Raw genomic sequence first — 21,003 nt, forward strand, 5'->3', positions numbered from 1 at the left:
GGCACTCTGCTTGGTACTTTGGAAGGACCAGGCATTGTCACCATTATCACTATATGGCAGACCTTTCCCCTACATGCTGCTGCTTGAGCTTCATGTTCTGCCTTGGTTTGGAGAGGCCTGGGTTTGAGACAGTTTTCAAACTGATGTTTTCTGACTCTTAGGGAGGGCCAGGATGGGTTCTGTGCAACTGGTTCTTGCAAACAGAAGAAAGTTTCTATCTGTCTTTCAGCCCAAATGTTAGCTGTATGGTCATTTCTTGGGTCCTCCAGGAACTATTGGGGGTCTCTTGATGGTTGTAGGATAGAAGGGGGCATGTTTGAAATTCTTTTCCTAAGATCTTCTCACAGCTGTCCCAGTAGAACATACCAGCCCAGCTGCCTTTCAGATTATACTGCTGGCTTGGAAGATTCTGTGCATTCTCCAGTGAGGAATTTTTATTTTTTCCCCTTGAAAGCAATAATGGTGGAGTAAAATTCAAAAATTCAGGGTTGCAACCCCTGTCCCTTTAGTGAATTTGGGCTTCAGTTTTCTCATCTGCAGAATGGCCATTAATCATATTTGCCACTATATTTCTCAGGATTAATGCTGGGATGGCAGGCAAAAAGAAGGGGAGGGGAGGGAGATAGTATAACTGGCAAAGAATTACATGCAATTGTAAGTAATTCTCATTAGCATTCAGGCCAGGCATTAGCTGTAATTGCTTCTGATCCAAGACGTTTTATCTGAAAGCCATACCTGGCAGAGGACCATTGAAGCCCCAGTCACCTGCTGCCCTCCCTTTCACAATGACACTGAGCATTTCTGAATCTCAGGATGTAATTATAATAAAGCTGCTGTATCTTATTTATAAGTGACTCACTTCTGCCATTAATGGTGGCAGAGGACTCAGATGCACACTCTTTGGGAACAATGCTATTGATGCTGTCAGGGGTGGGGTGGCAGGATACCTCACCTCTTTTATGCATCCATCCTCCCAGCTGTAATTTACCAGTGATAATGCGGGAGGGTCACATGGGCCAGTATCAAAGCCTAGAGTTCTCAGTTTGTACAGCAGCTTGGATGGCGAGGCCCATTGAAACTCTTCACTGCCAGCAGAATGTATGTTAGAAACCTTTCCAGCAGAGAGGATGAAGCTGGAGAGGTTGATGACGGTACCTCCAGGATGAATTAAAAGTGTAGACTCTGGGGTCCAAAAAACCTGAGTTTGAATCTTAGTTCTGCCAGCTTATTAGTTAAGGTATGATTTGGGGCTGTCTTCCCAAGTAAAATATTATCTCTAATATAGCTGGGACCATGTGGTCTTATTCATAGTTCCCATCACATAAAATGCACTCACAAATGCGTAATGGTTTAATGACTATACAAAAGATAAATTAGGCCTCAGCTTTCTCATCAGTATAATGGTACTAATACAGCACCACTTTATAGGCTTCTGTGAGAACTGGTCAATGAAATGTTATGAACCGAATAAGCATTCAGTAATGCCCATGATGACAAACAGGTGGGTGAAAGAAAGGACACAGCTGGTATAAGCTGGGAAATAGAACTGTTTTCCTACCCCCAGACCAAAAAGGAGCAATAGTACCAGTCATAAGAATGTCCTGAATACATACAGCACTCTACAAGATGTTTTCTTATCCAGTGACTCCTAACAACTGGGCAAGAATCATTATTTGTTTTTCAAGAAGGAAACTGAGGTTCAGAGAGGTTGGTGGAATACTCAGAGCTCTCTCTTGCCTTCTAGAGGGTGGAAGGTGTAGAATTTAGACTTCCATGAACATGGTATCTCTCTTCATTATGTAAGGTGTTTTTTTTTAAACAACTTTAAAGTCAGATAGTATAATTTCTTAATTTTCTCTTCATGATTTTTACACATCTTTTGTTAGATATAGTCCTACTTATTGGATATTTTCTATGCTATTGTACATGTTTTGTGTATATGTATTTTAATTAATGTTCTTTTAGTTATTCATTGGGGAAATAGGTTTGCATTTTGTGTATGGGTTTTATATCCAGGAATGTTGCCAAAATATCATACTAATGTTTCAAAATGTGTAGACTCTTTTGAAAATACTCTGTGCATAATTATAGAAGGTGAATATATCAGTTTTGTTTATTCCTAATTCACTGCTTCTTTTCTCTCCCTTGCCTTAGTTTCCTGCTAACACCTCAGTATAGCAATGAATTGAAGGGGTAATGGTAGGCATCTTTCCTTATATGGACTCCTGTGGGGGAGCTGTTCACATTTGATTATTAAATATAATTTTACTCTAGGTTTTCTTTTTTTTAAAGAGAGAGAGAATTTTTTAAATATTTATTTTTCAGTTTTCGGTGGACACATCTTTATGTATTTTTTATGTGGTGCTAAGGATCGAACCCAGCGCCCTGTGCATGCTAGGCGAACGCGTTACTGCTTGAGCCACATCCCCAGCCCTTACTCTAGGTTTTCAATAGAATTTGTCAGATTAAAGGAGTTCCTTCCTATTCTCAGTTTGCTGAGTATTTCTTTTCTTTTTAGTCATAAATGGAAGTAGAGTTTTAACAGATGCTTTTTCTGCATCTGCCTAAATGGTCACATGATTTTTTCCCCCAATCTGTTGACCCAGTGCACGACCTTGAGTTTGACATTTCTGAAGTGAACCCAAGTTGCATCATACTGTAGCATCTTGATTTCGAGATTATCTTTGCTAACCTTTCTGTTTAGGATTTTTTTTTTTTTTTTTTTTTTGGTACTGGGGATTGAACTCGGGCCTTTGAGCACTGAGCCACATCCCCAGTCCTATTTTGTATTTTATTTAGAGACAGGATCTCACTGGGTTGCTTAGTGCCTCACTGTTGCTGAGGCTGGCTTTGAACTCATGGTCCTCCTGCCCCACCCTCCGAGTTGCTGGGATTACAGGCATGCATCATCATGCATTTTGTTTGTTTAGAATTTTAATGTGAGTTCAAGTTCAGGAGTGAAATTCCCTGGTGATTTCCTTTTGTGTGTGTGTGTGCATGTGCTTCTTTCTCAGTCTTTGATGTCAAGGTTTGCTGGCTTATGAGACAAGGTGGGCAGGGTTCCCACTTTACTGTTCTCTGAAAACAATTGCATAAGCTCTGAATGTTGATCATCATTGAGTGTTTGGTGAACTCACCAGTTAGACCCCCAGTGGGTGGACACTGAAGCAGAGAGTGGGGAGGGAAACCAGTGTCAACTAAGTCTAAGGAAGAACTTTTCAACAGCCAGAGGCTCAGACTGCCTTGGGTGGAAGTAGACAGAGTGCCATGGGGAGAGCCCAGCCTTGGACACCGAATGAAGTTTCTGCCAACCAAGTATCCTAGATGAAGGGCACTCAACCCATGGTGAAATCCAGATGCTCAAGAGCTGCACTTGAGTCTCTTTGTGGTTTTAAAATTGTTGTGGCTGCTGTAGACTGTACATGTGAATTGTTATTCCATGGTGATCACAGATTGAGGGATTTTACTTTCTTGATTGTGTATTCCTGTTCCAGTTGATGGGCTCTCCTGTCCTGTTATCAGTTTTTGTGAAATCTCTACCTTATGACCTCTACCTTATGGTCACACCCTCTTCTGCAGATTCACTTTCTTTCCCTACCTGTTAGCTAGATATGGGCTAGTTTCTTAGCTGGAATATTCCCTTAATTTCCTTTTTTTTTAAATGCCAAGTACTGACCTAACTTGGGTCATCTCTTCTAACTCCCATAACAATGATAAGAGCTAATTACTATTACCCCATTGTTCAGATAGGAAAATCAAGGTTTCTACTTGTTATCTTTAGTGGCTTCACATTTCACACTAAATTATCACTCTCTAACTTGGTGTAAGATGAAGGTCTAAATTGATTTTCTTTTTACCAAATTCTTCCATTGTGTTTATTGAATCCTCCTTCCTTTCTCACTACCTGCACATCCTATGCCACCTTGTACGGAATTACTGAATATGTTTGGAGACAGAACCCCAGGATGGCACACAACTCTAGGGAACACTGTTTTAATGGTTCTCAGCCTGAGTTCTCAGGGCTTGTAACCTAGAAATCCATTATTAGTGATGGGGGTCTATCTAGGCTGTCTGTTCTGGTCTGTTGGATTGATTCTGTAGCTGACTATCAGACAAGGTGATGACAGGAGACAAAAGGCCCATGACAATGGGATGATTGAGAACAGTTTGATAAAGAAACTATTACCTTGTATAAACTTTTTTGGTTTAGGGACCCACCAAGGGGTGAGTGGGACAATGCCCTAGGGTGTCAGTGGGGCGAGGAGAGCTTTTCTATCTTTATGATTGGAGGGGAAAGAGAAAGGAGCAACTCTTGGAATGTGGAGAGAGAGCTGGCATGTAGATGGAGTATGCAGCCACCTGGTCAGGAGGGAGCCAGAGCAGGAACACCCCCATCACACCCTCCTGTGGAGTCCCAGGGCTACATCCAGCCAGGAACAGAGGGAGGGCAAGCAAGTCTCTCCTGGGGTCCGTGTAAGCAGGTATGATGGAGTGGGATTGCCATGGTGTTTGGGTGATGATTTGTATTGTGTGTGTTTTCATAGCTTACAAACACATCTGCTGCCTCCTCATTTTTTTTTTCTTTCAAACTTTTCCAGGAAGTTTTCACTCAGTTTATCCTTATTTACTGGCTGTTCTTTCACTGCTCCTGGAGAAACTCACTGACCATTATTAAATGAATACAGGCTGCTGCCCCTCACCCTGAGCCCATGTGAGGCAAAGTTCCAGAGCCAGCCCACACCTGTGGGCCAGAGGGTCTTAGAATATGGCTTGATCTCAGCTGTACAAGGGTAGCCACATTTTCTTCTCTCTGCAGCATCTAAATGCCTGTGTGCAGGGACCACCCTGTGGGCCTATGTGGAGGTCAGTTCCAGCCTCCCCGGAGGACTGACGACAGTCTAGCTCTTTACAGCACCTTCCAAGGTCTCCCAAGAGTGAATTTGGGAGAAATGATCAGTTCTGCATTTAAATCAGATCATCACAGTCTCTCCCTGAGAACAAGTTCATGCGAGGCCAAAAGAGACAAAATGCAATTGTATGTATAAATTGAGTTGCAGAAATGATGCTTGTAAATTCAGTGAACAGTTAAGAGCTAAGGCTTCAGAATCTGGGGCCATAGTTTTGGATTCTGGCCCCTCCACTTTCCAGAGTATATCCTGGGCAAGTCACATGTCCTGTCTGTGCCTCAATGCCCTCAACCATATGGTTGGATTGGTGACATTACAGTTATGCACCACATAGGGATGTTTTGGTCAGCATTGCACTGTGCATATAGGGACATGATCCCATCTGATTATAAGGAGGCTGAAAAGCCCTTCTTATCATAGGAGATGACAGTTCCATGAGTGTTATTGCCCCTGAAGACCTTCCAATGAGATAAGATGTGGAAGTGGAAGACAGCGATATTGATGATCGTGGCTCTGTGTCAACCTAGGCTAATATGTGTGTGTGTTTGCATCTTAGTTTATCCCGCAAAAGTTTGAAAAGTAAAAAAGCTAAGAACAAAAACTAATTTTAAATAGAAAAAAAACTTATAGAATAAATATAGAAAGGGAAAAAATTCTGTCCAGCTGCATAACATGTACGATTTAAGTGAAGTATAGAGTCAAAAAGTTTTTAAGTGAAAAACTTTATAAAGTAAAAAAAAGAAAGTTTCAATAAGCAAAGGTTAATTCATAATATAAAAATATAAGTTTTTTTAAAATATAAGTTTCATGTACCCTGAGGATAGAGTGTTCATAAAGTCTGCAGTAGTATACAGAATGTGTCTGGCCTTCCTATTTACTCGCCACCGGCTCAGTGACTCAGCCAGAGCAACTTCCGCACTTGCAAGTTCCATGCATGGCGATGGCCCTGTACAGGAGTACCAGTCTTTTCTACCGTACTTATACTATACCTTTTCTATGTTTAGATACTGTCCAGTTGTCTACAGTGTCCATATTGTAACATGCTGAATAGGTTTGTAGCCCAGAGCAGCAGGCTATCCCATTACCATAGAGCCTGGATGTGTAATAGGCTAGACCATCCAAGTTTGTGTAAGTGTACACTAAGATGTTCACATAACAATGAAGCTACCTAATGACATTCATCAGAATAAACCCCCATTGTTCGGTGATGCATGACTGTATTAACTTCCAGGACTGTTTTTAGTCTTCAATGAGTCATGCAGTTTGAAAAAATGAGTATTTGAAAAGTACTTACAAGAGTCTGGCAAGGCCTAATTGTTTATTAAATAAACCAATTAATATATATTATATGGATTTCTTTTCCCTTGAGAGATTGGGCATTATTTTGTCAAGTTCCAAAACAAAACCCATTGTGTTTTTAAAATTTGAAATTGTATTAGCCCTGTATATTAATGTGAAGACCTATTGCATTAAGGGCATTTTGGTTTGGTCTGTCCTGCTGGTTGTTACTGGTGTTTCCTCTGAGAAGACCTGTTGTACATTATAGCTCCTTAGAGCTCTTTGCTGAGGCTGTGTGAGAGAGGGTCCTCATAGAAAGTGTTGGAACCTAGAGGCAAGAGGGTTTGGTGACCACTATGGGATTTCAGAGTCTTGACCTGGACTCAAATTCTAATGCTACCCACAGAGACATGTGTTTGATCCTAAAGGAAGCATTTTAACCTTCCTGGACTCAGTTTTCTCATATGTAAAAGGATAACAATACTAAACCCATCTAAAAGCCTCTTCCTCCTGATCCTAGGAAGACTAACAACTTCTATCACTGAGGACCCAAATGTCCCCTCCTCATGAGGCCCAACTAGTTTTAAGCTGACACCCCCACCCTAATCTAGCCATTCTTCCTTTCATTGTCTGCATGGCCCCAACCAGCCTGTCAGCCCTAGCAGTGTGGGGAAATTATCTCTCTGGATCACTGTTCCCTTGGACTGCCTTCATTCCTTTTGATACCTAGTAAGTGCTCAATAAAAACCTCCCAAAAAGAAGAATGAAAGATAGATCCTAAAACTCAGGTGGTAGGTGGGACCTTGTTCATATCAATGGCTGTGCAGTCTACAAAGATGGTGTCTGTCTGCTTATCACAGCTCTGGCACTTGAACAACTTGCAAATCTTCAGATTAAATGGCTTTGAGGGCATTTTGGAAGTAGTAGGAAACACAAGGCAAGGATGGGTTCTTTTCACTGTTGATTCAGAAGCTCGATAAATATTTGTCACTTGCTCATTGATTGATTCTCACAGCACCTTGCACCAGGCTTGACCAGGGCTCTGAGAAGCTCCATTAGCAAGTCAGGAACACAAGACAGATGAGATCCCCTCCTCCTCTTCTCCCCTTTGGGAGCTGGGAGGGGCCAGTAAATAGCATTGCTTCATGCAACCTGAGCTCTGTCCAACCGAGAATTAAGACAAAAGGCAAAGCAGTCAGAGAACAGAATGTCACCATTACCAATCAGAGTGATGTGGGGGCATGTTGGGTTGCCGATGCTGAAGGGCAAAACTGACAGGGTTTCCCTCCCCAGGTTCAGGCAGTACTGCCCAGAGCAGCCCCTCTCCTTCCTGGTAGAGAGCAGGAGAGGACCATGCTCCCTACTGGCAGCCTGGCTCCTAAGGCAAGTAGAGTCTGAGTTCTACTTGACTATTTAATTTCTTGGATTCGTATATGTCACACCCAGAGGGCCCCAGGGGACAAGGAAATGAGGAGATGGAGAGAAGCCTTGGCATCAGAGTGATGAAGCGCCACATATCATGTGGAAGGAAACAGAAGGATTAGGCAAGAAACATTTTCCTGTTCTTGGTGGGGGGATCCAGAAGTCTCTGATGCCTGCTTATTATTTCTAACAGCAGAGAGTCAAGAAACAGGGTTCCTAACCTTCCTGATCCTCCCTCTGGCTGACTGAGGAAGACATTCCAGACCTGGGCTTCTGGGTCATTACATGATCTGGTCCTCTCAACAGCTCTGAGAGGTAAGCTTTAGTATGCCCGTTTTATAGATGAAAAACTGAGGTTAGACATGCTGATTCACATTCTAGAGTAGACCTGGGGAGACTATGACAGTGGCCCAGATGAAAGAGAATGGTTGCTTGACTGGGAAGGATGGTGACCATGGAGCAAATTGGAAGGATAAACATAAACATAAACATAGAGAAGAGGCAGGAGGGCTGGACAGGTGGATAGGTGCTGTGCAGTGGGATGTGTCATTATTGGCAGGTTGTGTTGGAGCTGTGCTCTTGAATAACTTGTTCTTATTTTGTTTAGATTGGGGGTTGGGGTTTGAGGTTTGGTTTATTTACTTATTTATTGCTTTTTTTTTTTTTTTGGTTGTACTTTGGGTAGAATAGATGTGACCCTTCTAGGCAGAGATTTTGCAAAAAATTAAAAATTCCACAAGCATTGCAGCACCTGTACTTCTCAGTGGAACTGAAGCTGGTGATCACTCACTCCTAATTGGAGTGGTGGCCGAGTGCCTTAGATGGAGTGGAAGCATGCAGGGCTGAGGTGGGGAGCTAACAAGAAAAGGTGCTTGGGTCTGTGAGCTGTCTGTTAATTAAGGGGGTCCTGTGACGCCCCTCTCCCACTTTCTTCTTGCCTTTCCACAGTCCCCTTACTGGTGACTGTTGCTGCATCCCACTTCCCTGTCATGTTGCCTGGCGCCTTGCCCCCTTCTGCATCCTTCCTGAGCATCCTCCTTTCTGTGGCAGCCTGAGCTTAGGCTTCCTCCCCTCTCCCAGGACCCCTGACACCCACTTCCCTATCCCCAGGAAGCCCTCTGTTATCCCGAGGAATGAATCTCTTTTCTAGGAATGAATCTGACTGTGTTACTTCCCTGCTCACAGTCCAATGGCATCCTCTGCAGCCATCATGTAGAAGGAATCCTTAGTTGTACCACTTGAAAAGATGTCTGTGATAAATGCATTGTTGAGTGGTAACAGAAGTGGCAGAGTACCAGAGACAGCATAAGATGGCAGAATGCCATGCATGGTCACAGGCATGGGCTCCAGGGCCATACTGACAATGTCACTTAGTAACTGTGTGACCAGGAAAAAGTGCTTCAGTTTCCTCACCTATGAAATGGGAATGCTAATGGTTCTCACCCTTTTTTGCAAGGATTAAAGAAGTTAATGTGTCTAAAATATGAGTCTAGTGCTTCGCTCCCAGGAGCACTCACTAAATGTGAGCTGTTGTCATGGCCACATCAGTGCCTGTCATTGTATATGTTTACAAATATGTGTATGTACCTCTCTCCTCTTTTACCTCCTTCAGGACTTGGGCTAGAGGTGTCCTCTTCCAGGAAGCCCTCCCTGATCACCTTTATCACTACCAAGACTGGGTTAGGGTCCTTCTCTGAACTTGTAGAACTGCATGGACCTGTATCTGCCACACGCATACCACTCTGTAGTCACCATCTGTCTCCCCAAGGCTGTAAGCAGCCTGAGGATGTGGGCCATGGCTGATTCCCCATTATATCCTTGACACCCCTCAGAGTGCCAGGAACATAGCACATCCCCAGGAAGTTTTAAATGAATAAATGAGTATGAGCAGGGCTTTGAAACATAAGGCTTCAATGGGAAGCAACTTGGAAACAGGACATTCCAGGCAGAAGGAACAGCAGGGGCAAAAGCAAGGGAGTAGGGGGAGAGAGACATGACTGGGCTGTCCACATCATAGAATGTGACTTAGGAGGTTAACAGAAAGTAATTCAGGTAGGCAAGATGGGTAGGGGCTTTATGAATGTTTTGTGTAAATAAAGGAAGGTAGATGAAGTAGGGGTGAGTGTGAAGCAAGAAGATGTGCTGGGGGAATGAGTGAAGACTCATTTACACTGGGATCCTCCAGTCTGGGGTCAGGGTCAGGTGCTTCTGTGACACCAGGTAGTTATCATAATGTACGATAAACACTTGCTTTACCTGTCTCTGTCTACCACCAGATTGCAGATTCCTCTAGAGATGGAAACCTGGGGTAGGTTTTTTTTTTTTTTTTTTTTTTGAACTCTAGAAATCTTGTGCACAAAGATAAGCTATTTCTTCTTCCACACCTCCTTTTTCTCTGCTACGTAGAGCTGAGGTCTAAAAATGTGTTGTGCTTCCTGACATCTGCATCCTAGCAGGTGTCACTCCAGTTCTTCTGGGAACAGCAAGTGTATGGCTCCTGCACTCATTTGAACTCATTCTCTCACCCCTGCCTCCTTTAGTTAAGGCTTGACTACAACTTACAACAGATGCAGCCTAGAAGTTCATTCCTAGGTGAGACTAGCAGGCTGCAGAAGAAAACGTTCTCTCCTAAGTTGTTGGGACTAAATTGAATATTGCTTATGAAACCCAAATTGGGAAAGACAGTGCCTGTCCCAGCAGCAGAGGTGGCAGCAAGGTGAAATAGGAGTCAGAGTCTGTTTATGGGTATGGTGAACTTACTGTGTGCTGGGGATTGCAGAGGACAGACCGACATGGCTGCTGCCCTTACAGGTGACATGATGGAGAAGACAGATGAGTCACGACAATTAAGTGGGGTGTGACAGTCTCTGATGGGGCAGCACAATGCCAAGGGAAGTTTAAAGAGGTTAAGTGACTCACCCAAGGTCACATAGAAAGTAAGTAGCCAAGTTGGGGTTTAAACTGAGATTCTCTGTCGCTTTTCACTGTGCTACAAAACCCCTTAAGGTGTGATGCCAATTGCCTGAAATACTTTTGGCAGTTGTTCAATGGCAGTGTTAGTTAATCCTCCTGATTCTTCTTGTGGTTTCTTAGATTACATTCATCCTTTCATTTCCTTAAGGTTCCAGGAGCTGAATGTAGACCCTTTCTTCTGAGTTCCAGGCTAGATAATAGGAACAAGTCATGAAACTAATCCTTGGGTTTTTGAGGTTGAGTGTTCCCTGATACATAGAGTTTATTTCTCCCTTTCTCTATTAGAGGCAGGTGAAAAAAAAAAACAGTCAAGTAGGGAAGAGAAATCAAAAGAACATTTAGCTCTGTGGGTTGAAGCACAGCCATTGAGTGAGTCACAGGGATTTGGACACCCAAGGTTTGAAGCTGACATTGGGCCAAATTGTCCTATCAGTGCCAAGAACCGTTAAGGGTGACCTTCCTATGTCACTTCTGAATATGGAGCAAAGCCTTCTCTGCCATCTTGGTCCCTAGGAGAAAATCTGCAGAATTGAGCACCTTTCTGATGAATACATTTTTCTGTCTTTGATCCCAGGCCCAGAGCTGTGTGTCTGTCTATGCTCTAAATGGTACTTTGGAGCAGACCTCAACTTCCATGATTATTAGTTTATAAAATAAAACTTTCATAAATCTTATTAGCATCACCAAACACAGGGTAAGTCACCAGGATATGCATTGAGCATCTACTATGTAGTGGACATTATGCTGAGCACTTCATGTGTATTGCATCATTTAATCTGTAAATAACTTTGTGAAGTCGAGATGGGTATTATCTGTACCTTTGATACAAGAAACTGAAAGTTCAGAGACTTGAAATATCTTACCTGAGGTCACATAGCTAAAAAATGGAATGAATTGGGATTAAAGCCAGACCTTACTCCCAACCGTGTGCTTTTCTCCACAAGTGTTTAGGGGGAGGTGGAGCTTTGAGAGCTGAGGGAGGCAGCCCTGTCCTTCAGAGGAGGAACTTGGCCCCCAAGAAGGAAGGGACTTGCCCAGGGCCACACCTTCTGTTGGTGGCAGAGCTGGCTCTGAAACCAATTCCTCTGATCTGTAAGGCTGCCTGTTCTGGTTCCCTTTTGAGACTTATCAAGTCTTTTAACCAAGGCCACAGGTTCTTTGCAGCTGGCTCTTTCATTTGTCTGTCCACACTGGCCAGCAAGCGCTTTCCCACACTTGGTTCAGGCTTCCTCCCCATCACTGTGTCCTTGCTGCCCACAGACCTTCCCACTTTCTCTGTCAATGTGAATTCTGTGTTCCTATTGCAGTGCTCACTTAAACTTAGTGATTTGGGGGTTAATATAATTTTTATGATAATAAAATATACATAATAAAATGGGCACATAAAATGGCATATGACTTGTATCTCAATAACGCTGAGAAGGGACAGGTAGAAATGCCCCTGCAGGTCTCCCCTCCCATGATGCCTCTTCCAGGAAGGCTTTCCTTCGAGGAGGTTATTAGGGTTGCAGAGCTCAGAAGCAGGCCTGGTTTAGACTCTGCTAATGTGGCCTACTGCTGAATATGGGGATGTAAGCAAGACAGAACATAGTGTCACCACTATATTGCCAGGCCCCATGGGGAGCTGGAGGGCCATTTCGAACCAGACTGCTAGTAGAGACCCATTATCCTGTCCCCTCTTCCATAGCAGCCCTCTGCCTTCCTCTCTAATGCAGGACAGTGGAGGTGACTGTCCTCACTGCCCAACTATTGTTCTTCTTGCTCTCACCACCTTGTTCTTCCCTCTCCTTATCCACCATTCGTGCATTCAACAACTTTTTACTGAGCACATTGTTTGCCCCAGCTGTGACTCTAGGTACTTGGGAAATGCTGCAGGAGGAGCAGACAATATTCCAACCCTAGTGGAACCTCATTCTGAGCTGCTGGCTTCTGCTCGCCTGTGACATCTACTGTCTCTGGCTTCTAAAGGTCCATAACATTGGCTGTTCCCTGGCTTCTGCAGGCCCATGGCATCCATAGTCCTTTCTCTCTGCTGGCCCATGATGTCTGTTGTCCTTTGGCTTCTGCTGGTGCATGACATCTGTTGTTCATGGTTCTGTGGCCTTGTGAACTTCTGCAGCTTCCTGGGTTTTGATTTCTGCTCCCGGTTCTTGTCAGCCTCTGCTTTCTGTATGTTAAATTTAGCCTTTCAAGATGGAATCTATTTTATTCAGCAATTTCTGCTTGGCCAGAAATTTTTCCTGGGTCACCCCACAGATAGCACACCCATGACTGTCTTTAGCCCATGGCTGGTCCAGGTACCTGTGCTGATGAGTCACAGTCTCAGCTTATCAAAAGATCACATTTTATTGGTTCAGGTGATGCCAGAGACTATTCTGAGATACAGGAATGAACAAGAGGGGTAGATCCTGTCTGCCTAGGGCTTACATTCTAACAGAGGAATGTGCGAGAAATGAATTGACAATGACTGTAAAATGCAGTGTTGAAGATTTGTGACAAGCCAGGCGTGGTATGCATTCCTGTAATCCCGGCAACTAGGGAGGTAGAGGGAGGCAGGAGGATCATGAGTTCCAGGCCAGCCTTAGCAACTTAGTGAGAACCCTGTCTCAAAGAAAAAAAAAAAAAGTAATAAGCAGATGGTGTGTGGGGGGGTCCCTTTACATAGGATGGGAGGAATTCACATTTGAATCAAGTGACGAATTGAGGTATGCTCATGAGGGAAGAACATTCTGTAGAGATGGAACAGCAAGACCCTGGGCTATAAATAGGTTGGAATATTCTAGAAATAGTGAGGAGCCCTGAATAACTGAACAAAATGTGTAAGGTCTAGTGTAAGGGATGGTGTCAGACAGGTCACCAGCCAGGCATGGGAGGCCCATTTTTGACGGCTTCGTCCCCAGCCTGTGGTGCTGTTGGAGGTTGTGGAACCTCAAGAGGTAGGGTCTAGTGAGGGATCTTAGGTTACTGGGGTGTGCCCTTGAAGGGGATAGTAGGACCCTGCCCCTCCGTCCCTCTTTTCTTGACCATTGTGAGGACTTGGCTTTTTCCTAGAGGCCACTGCTGAGGTTTGAGCTTCTAGCAACACAATTGGGTGTGGGGTGAAAAGCACCATCTTGGCTGCTGGGTGGTGGTGGTGAGGGACTCCATAAGAGACTAGTGCTGACATCCAAGCCTTGGTGGCTATGGCCTGGACCAGAGAGCAGTGAATAGCCCCCAGGTATAGCTTGCAGATGAACTGAGCATAATGGATGTCTCTCTTGTGCACTTCCCCCAAGTCCCCAGGTGGACACAAGCAATGCAGTCCTTCTGCTCCTGCAGTGCTTATCCCAGGTGCCACAATGGATTTCTTGATCCTTAACCAGAAGACAATAATGGTGTCTTCCTCCTGGGGTCATTGTGGGCATGACAGGCCCTAGTCTCAGTAGGTGGGAGCTGTTATTGTTTAGGAACACAGGGGATGTGGGTGTTTCAGGATAGAGGAAACACCTCAGTTGGAGTTCTCTCAGTGGATTTGGCTATCCCTGACTCTGTTGTGACCAGCAACCCTGGAAGTGGAGTCTTTTTAGTTGAAAATGGAGAAGCTACTCCTTTACTATGTTCAACCAGGAGCCTGGGACTTTCTCCCACTTATTTAAGTCCATACAGCCCTTCTGAGCAATGGGAGTGCCCATCTCTGTTTTGCAGCATCTTGGAGGTGAAGGAATTCACCTCAGGGCCTGCAACAAGTGGCAGAGCAGGCTAATTGGCTGAGCCTCAGCCAAGAGGCAGAATGGTGTAGTGATTCAAGACCTGGGGTTGGGACCCACAGAAATCTGAGTTTGATGTTGGGTCTGCCACTGACTGGCTGAATGACCTGGCCATGTCCCTTCCTCTCTCAGTGTCTTGGTTTTCTTATCTGTAAAATGGGGTAATAATGGGCTCCTTACCTGCTTCAGGTGAGGAGTTAGGAGGAAATGGATGTGAAGTCTTAGGCAGGACCCATATATAGTGGACACTGTGCAGATAAGAGCTCCCCTCTCCTGTCCCCTAGCCTGTGTGTCTGGCTCTGCATGGCATCCCTGCCAGCATTTTGAAGTAGATGTCTCATTGCCAGATGCTGTCATGGAAACCAAGAGATGGGGGAAATAGGAGGGGCCAGAGTGGGGGTGGGAAGGGGATGTCCTTCCCTTGCTCACCCTCTGGCTCACCTTAGCCAGCTCATTGTAACAAATGATGGCTCAGAAGAACAAAGTGGATATGGGAGGACAAAGTGATAGAGGAGACAAAGGCCAGCTGGGATGAGCTACTACCTTTGACTGTACAATTAGTAAAGAGTACTGAGTACAACCTGCAGGGCCAGGTGCAGCCATATCTCAGGCTCCCTGAGGCCCGGGCAGGCTGGAACAGGGATATGACTCATGCTGAAAATACTTGTCCATCTGCCATTATTTCTGCATCTGTGAGAGGCATTGCAGCCATTTCCCTGTGAAACACTCCTTACCCCATGTCTATCAAGTCAAAGCTGATGATCCTTCCAGCTGCTCCTCTGAATTGATGGCAAAGTGAGTTGTTCACTGTCTTGCAAACAAAAAGAGCTTGTTTGAGATTACCTGGTCCCCGTCATCCAGTGTCTTTCAGTACTAGATCCTTTTTTGACACCGAGTTCTTCAGAGCTGAGTTGGAAACCTGACCTGTGGATTAATGACCCTGCTGAATCTCAATGTTCTTGCCTGTTAAAGGGGTTGATTGCAGGAACTGCCCCACGGATCCAGAGAAGTACATACAAGTGGTATTGTTATTACTGTCATTTCATACCCTCTAAACTCAGGAGCAAGGAAGGAAGCAGGAAAAAAACTCTTAGGATATGCTTTGTTTATAAAATTAAATAATTTTTTTTTTAGACGAAATGAATCTTGCAAATGCTTTCTTCCTTGAAAGTTTCGGATCAGTTTGTCAAGTGTTTATTTGTACCTACTATATGCCAGAGCCCATGCTGGGTGCTGGGGAGATGAGTAACAAAGAATCATCTGACCTTTGAACTTGCAGCCTGGTGGGGAAGGCAGACAGAGAAATACAAGGTCACATGTCAGATGTGTGTGGTCAAGATGAACACAGGGCTTTGGATGCACAGAAGTTGGGGGGCACTTATCCCAACCTGAGGAACCTGGGAACATTCCCTGGAGGGAGTGGTTTGCCTGGAGAGTTTCAAAGCTGAGTAGAACTGCTCGATTGAGTAGGGTGAGAAGGGCTTTCTAGGCAGAAGGTAACTCCAGACAGAGCACGGTGGTCTGAAATAGCATGGTGTGTCCAGGAGGCCTTAAGGAGTTGGGATTTGCCAGAGCTGAAAGTCAAGGTTAAGGGCAATGGAACAAGAACAAGCCTAGAGAGGTGATCAGGATCCTGTTGTTAGTGTCCTGTTCAGTGCTAGGATAGCCTACTTCCTAGACTCCTTCTAACCTAGGATCTCTTCATTGCAATGAGTGAAAGATGCTGTGTTTTCAATAAGTGTCTCCCAAAGGCCCATGTATTGAAGGCTTGGTCTCCAGCCTGTGCTGCTCTTAGAGGTTGTGGAACCTTCAAGAGGTAGGGCCTAGCAAAGAGTCTTAGGTCACTGGGGGCATGCCCCTCCCTCTCTCTCTTCACTCCCATGAAGTGCTCTGCTCTGCTGCATGCTTCCCCACGCACAATGTGCTGTCTCACCACAAGCCCAAAGCACAGGCCCAACAGGTCATGGACTAAACCTTCAAACTGTGAGGCAAAGAACCTTGTCACTTTGTAAGTTGACTCTCTAGTATTTATTGTACTGGTACATCGAGAGACAGAAGAGGGTGGTCAGAGAGTCTTGGAACTTTCCTCATCAGAGAGTGGCCCCACAGGCACCATTGTGACACTGGAGCTTGTTAGAAATGCAGAATCTTAGGGCTGGGGTTGTAGCTCAGTGATGGAGCACTTGCTTAGTATGTATGAGGCCCTGGGTTCCATCCTCGCACCACATAAAAACAAACAAACAAATAAATGGTATTGAAAAAAAGAAAGAAAGAAAGAATCTCAGGCTCCACCCCAGAATCAGAGTCAGCATTTCGACAAGCTCTCCAGGGAACACCCATGCATATGAAGGGCACAGGACTAGCCAGTACCACACCAAATTGCCCCCAGCCATCACCTGCTCTGTTTCCAGGCCCTGGCAAAGGCGGACTTTTGCTTTTCAAGCAGCCCAAGACTCCTGTTCAGAACGAGGAAGGGACTTCCCCAGCTCTGCTCTGGAACTGCTTTAAAAGATGTCTAAGTCCACCTTTTAAGGCCCCCGGCCAGGGGTCCTTGGTCAGTTCATCTCTCTTTTGCCTCACTGGAAGCAGGATCAAGTGAGACACTGAAGCACAACTTACTCATTTCATAAGAGGAAACTGTTCCTGACTCGTGTTAAAAACAATCTCTAGAGAAAGTTATTTGGGCAGGTACTTTTCGGCTCCTACTGTGAGGTGGCTTGTCTCCAAGGACAGGGCACCCAGACCTGTGAGTCAGTTGCTTCACAGTCTTCATTTATTCATTTGTGTATTCTCTTAAAGAGAAAATGATGACACAGTCTCCTTCATCTCCAAGGACATAGAATACCAAGCCAAGTGATTTGCGCTTTTGCTAAGTAGGGAGCCATGGAAGCATTCTGAGGAGGAGAGTGACAGGTTGAATATTGCCTGTTGAAAGGGCACTCTGTCCGCAATGAAGTAGGGAGAAGAAGGGTCTGCAGACTTTATTGTGGAGGCTGGTACAGGAACCCATGTGAGAAAAATGAGGCCTGGGTCCACGCAGTGGCCCTATTTGGTCACACTGTATCAACAATCAGGCCAAGCTTTGTCTACTAAGTGGGCTATGGCTTTAAGGATTCTGAATCCCTAATTGATCTCATCTGGTGGAGGCTTAAGCAGCTGCTGCCTTTGAAGCAGCAACTTACACCTGACTGAGAATAGAATTTGGAAATCTTTCTGGGCCATATGTGACAGATAAAGGCATCTATTTTGATCCAGACAGATTAGGAGTTACTGGCAGCAATTTCAGGTTGACTTGGGAATCCCTCCTAATGCTCACCCCAGCCCCTGGGGTTATGTGCAGAAGAGTCTTCTGAGGGACTCTGGACTCAGAGTAGAGAACAGGGAGGACTGTGTTAAAGGCTTGGTCTTCAGCTTAATGCTGTTTGGAGGTGGTGGAACCTTTAAGAGCTGGAGCCTAGTGGGAGGTCTTCAGGTCATTGGAGCCATACCCTCTCAAGGGGATTATGGAGCCCCAGTCTCCTTCCCTTTCTCTCTTTACTTCCCAGCCATGAGATCAGTGTTGTTGCCCTACCGTGGACTTCTCCACTTTGGTATAATGCCTCTGCCCAAAGCCCAAGGCCAATTGATCAGGTACTGAAACTTCCTATACCCAGAAAAGGGTAGAGACTTTTGGTTAGTAGAAACTGACTTTGAAGCTCACCTTACCATTTACTGTGTGCTCTTGGATGATGAACTCACTTTGAGTTGACTTAGTCTTTTTTTCTGTACAGTGGGAATAACAGCAGCACTGATGATGTGAAGTTATTATGAATTCATGAAATATTACATAGCTCATATTTGGCATGTTATAAATAAAGGGTAGCTGTTAAATTATTATTATATTTTAATATTGCTATTATCCTTAAAACTTTATTTACAATGGATAAATCATTTATTTTACCTTTAAAGACTCTGAAAGAAGTCCTGCAGTAAAATTTGCTTGATTTTCCTTAGTCTGATATTTCTGAAATCTATTTGATCTTTTGGAGTCACCTTTTTCATATAATAGCCAGGAGATTCTAAGGAATTCATGCTCTGTGAGACTTGCTTTGGGAAATACTGATTTTGTGTCTTGGAAACACCCTAGGAAGCCATTATCTCTGGGTCAAGTTTTAGTCCAAACATGAATCCTTTGATGTAAAGAGTTGTATCTCATTGCAGTTCCTCCTATTTCCTCTTCCCCTAAGACAGGCACTCAGAAAGAAAGGCATGAGGTAACCATTCCAGAATCATAGGGCTAAGAGGTAGAAGTGGACCTTGGGGTTTAGCCTTGCTCTAGAAAAAGGACTCATCCTTCAGTACCCCATTCCTGTGTTCACTTCTCTCAGAAGCTTATACATCTTGCTCAGAGAGCATTAATTGACCATTTCCACACGAGGTAGTAGCCCTGGTGGAAACCACCCATTCAAGACATACCACAGTGGACCATGGCTGTCTGTAACATGACTATCTCCCTGGCTAGACTGTGAACTTTTTCAGTGTAGACATTACATGTCATCTCAGGAACCCCAGCCAGGATTGATAAAGACCAGATTACATTCATCATTCTCTAGGGACTTCTGAGGTATCAACCTGTGAGAGGAGGAGTGAAGAGTGAGCTCTGGGTCTTCTGAAACAGGAAGACATGGTTTGTCTCAACTCTGCCAGCTCTGCCAGTTCCCATAGCCTTGGTGGTGGTGGGAGTGGAGGAGGATCAGAGCTTCCCCAGATTGCCAGTACATGACTCAAGACCTCTCTGAGATCCTGGAGTATAGACACCTAGGGGAAGGAACTAATACATTGTGGGTCTTCTCATCCTGGAAGAAAACTAATTCTATGGCAAAAGGGCAGGGTTGACCACGAAGAAGTGATGATAAGCTCCCCATATCCACTCCAAAGCTCATATGCCATGATCTTTAAAGTCTGGCTTATTTGAGCTAGATGGCAGTTCATGAATGCTTAATCTTGGAAGATGACTTTAGTCTCCAGTACTCTGGAGGCTGGGGTATGCTTCATGCACAGGAACTTGACTGAGCTAAAGGGCCCAGAGACCAGAACCAGACCCTGGGAGGCTGCTCTCAAACTGGCCTCAGGAATAAGTGGGAAAGATGGGAAGTAGTCTAAGCCACTGTGGAAACTGGGGGAGTTACTAAGCAGTAGGCTGCCCCCCATCCCAGAGCAACATTCAGCAAAGATTGGGACCTGATTCAGATCAGACTCCAATATGGAATCATCTTAGTTATGGTTCCTTTGGATCAGGAACCCTTTCTTTTCAGTGTCTGGAGAGAAAGGAGGCTGAAGCACATTGGACCTTGGGATGTGACACAAAGCCCTGGTTAGATCTTAGAGTCCCAGCTGGGAAGGATTCCTTGGAGAAATAATGATGATGATGATGAGGTGATGGTGGTAGTAGTAAGTGGTGATAATAGTGATGATAGCAGCTTCAGTTATTATTGAGCACTTAATTTGTGCTTTCTACAGTTGACCTCATTTAACCCTTGCTGCAACCCTTCAAGGTGGCTATTGCATCTCCATTTTTCAGATGAGGAAGTTAAACATCTACAAGATTATACAAATTCCTCCCAGTTCATTTAGCTAGTAAGCTGTGGAGCTTTATTTTAAATCTGGGTCTTTTTGGCTTCCAAACTCTGGCTCCTGACCTTGAGGCTACATATACGGTCTGTCATCTCAAGGGAAATGATTTAGATTCCCAGTTTAAGTATATACTGTGCCAGGGTCTGAATCTTTCAGATTTAATGATTTTTTAATAACAAATCATTTGGAATGCCCTCTTTACCATTCCTAAATAGAGGTCATTGATTCTACTGTATCCATAAACACCTAAAATAGTAGTAATAACAATGAAATACTAACCATGAAGTAAAAGAGAAATAAAAGAAGAACCACTTACAATAAAATAATAACGCATATGTCCCTACATAAGTGCTTGGGCATGCCCACACTCAAAACATCCTGAAGAGTCAGAAGCCAGGCAGCCACACCTAGAATCCAGGAACTATATAGCTACAAATCCAAGTTGATACAGATATGTCAAGTTAGCAACTCAAACACTACTGTGATTCCACTCATGGTAAACCTCCAAACAAAACAATGTCTTATCCCCCTGCAATTTGTACAATCAGAGCCATCTTAGAAAATTCAAAGTGGATTGAAATTGTGCAATGAGGTTTTGTGTTTATATGTAAATGGAATTAGGCTTTATTAACTCAGATAACTATGACGTTTTCCCACCCACATGTGGTTCAAGGAACATTTGAAAGGTGGACAGGACAAAAGAAAATTCATCATGTGGAATTTCACTGGCCACAAAATGCCAGTTGTGCCTCCCAAAATGCTCTTGTAATTTGAAATGTGCCCTCTCCAGATATTTCTAAACACCTCATGAAAAGCATGGAACTCTATCCCATTGAGAACCATTCTATTAGAACCATTCTGTTAGTGCTGGGGTGAGAGGCAGGTCAGTTCCACAGCCAGTTAGGACTGGGGACGGGGAAGGAGAAATAATGAATATTGAGGATCTACTCTCAGATGGTCCCAAGGTCATGCTGTCATAAATGAAGCCAGAAGTCAAACAGGCTCCAAAGGGAATGCTTTCTACCTTACTTTTTTAAAACTAAGGTTAAAGTTTTTAAGGACTG

General features: G+C 44.3%; 1 protein-coding gene across 2 annotated transcripts in view; it reads left to right on the plus strand.

The window, feature by feature from the left end:
• Positions 1 to 21,003, plus strand: part of Hrh1 (histamine receptor H1) — a 93,951-nt gene that overhangs the window by 2,544 nt on the left and 70,404 nt on the right. Inside the window, exon 1 of one of the 2 annotated variants that reach the window (XM_026383064.2) lies at positions 7,850 to 7,922. The exons of the other annotated variant lie outside the window; for it this stretch is intronic. The gene's annotated coding sequence lies outside the window, so the exon portion shown is untranslated. Of the gene's footprint in view, positions 1 to 7,849; positions 7,923 to 21,003 lie in introns of those variants that run through there. 2 annotated transcript variants of the gene reach the window in all.

The sequence above is a fragment of the Urocitellus parryii genome, chromosome 16 (assembly GCF_045843805.1).
Source record: "Urocitellus parryii isolate mUroPar1 chromosome 16, mUroPar1.hap1, whole genome shotgun sequence".
In the NCBI taxonomy this organism is placed as follows: domain Eukaryota; kingdom Metazoa; phylum Chordata; class Mammalia; order Rodentia; family Sciuridae; genus Urocitellus; species Urocitellus parryii.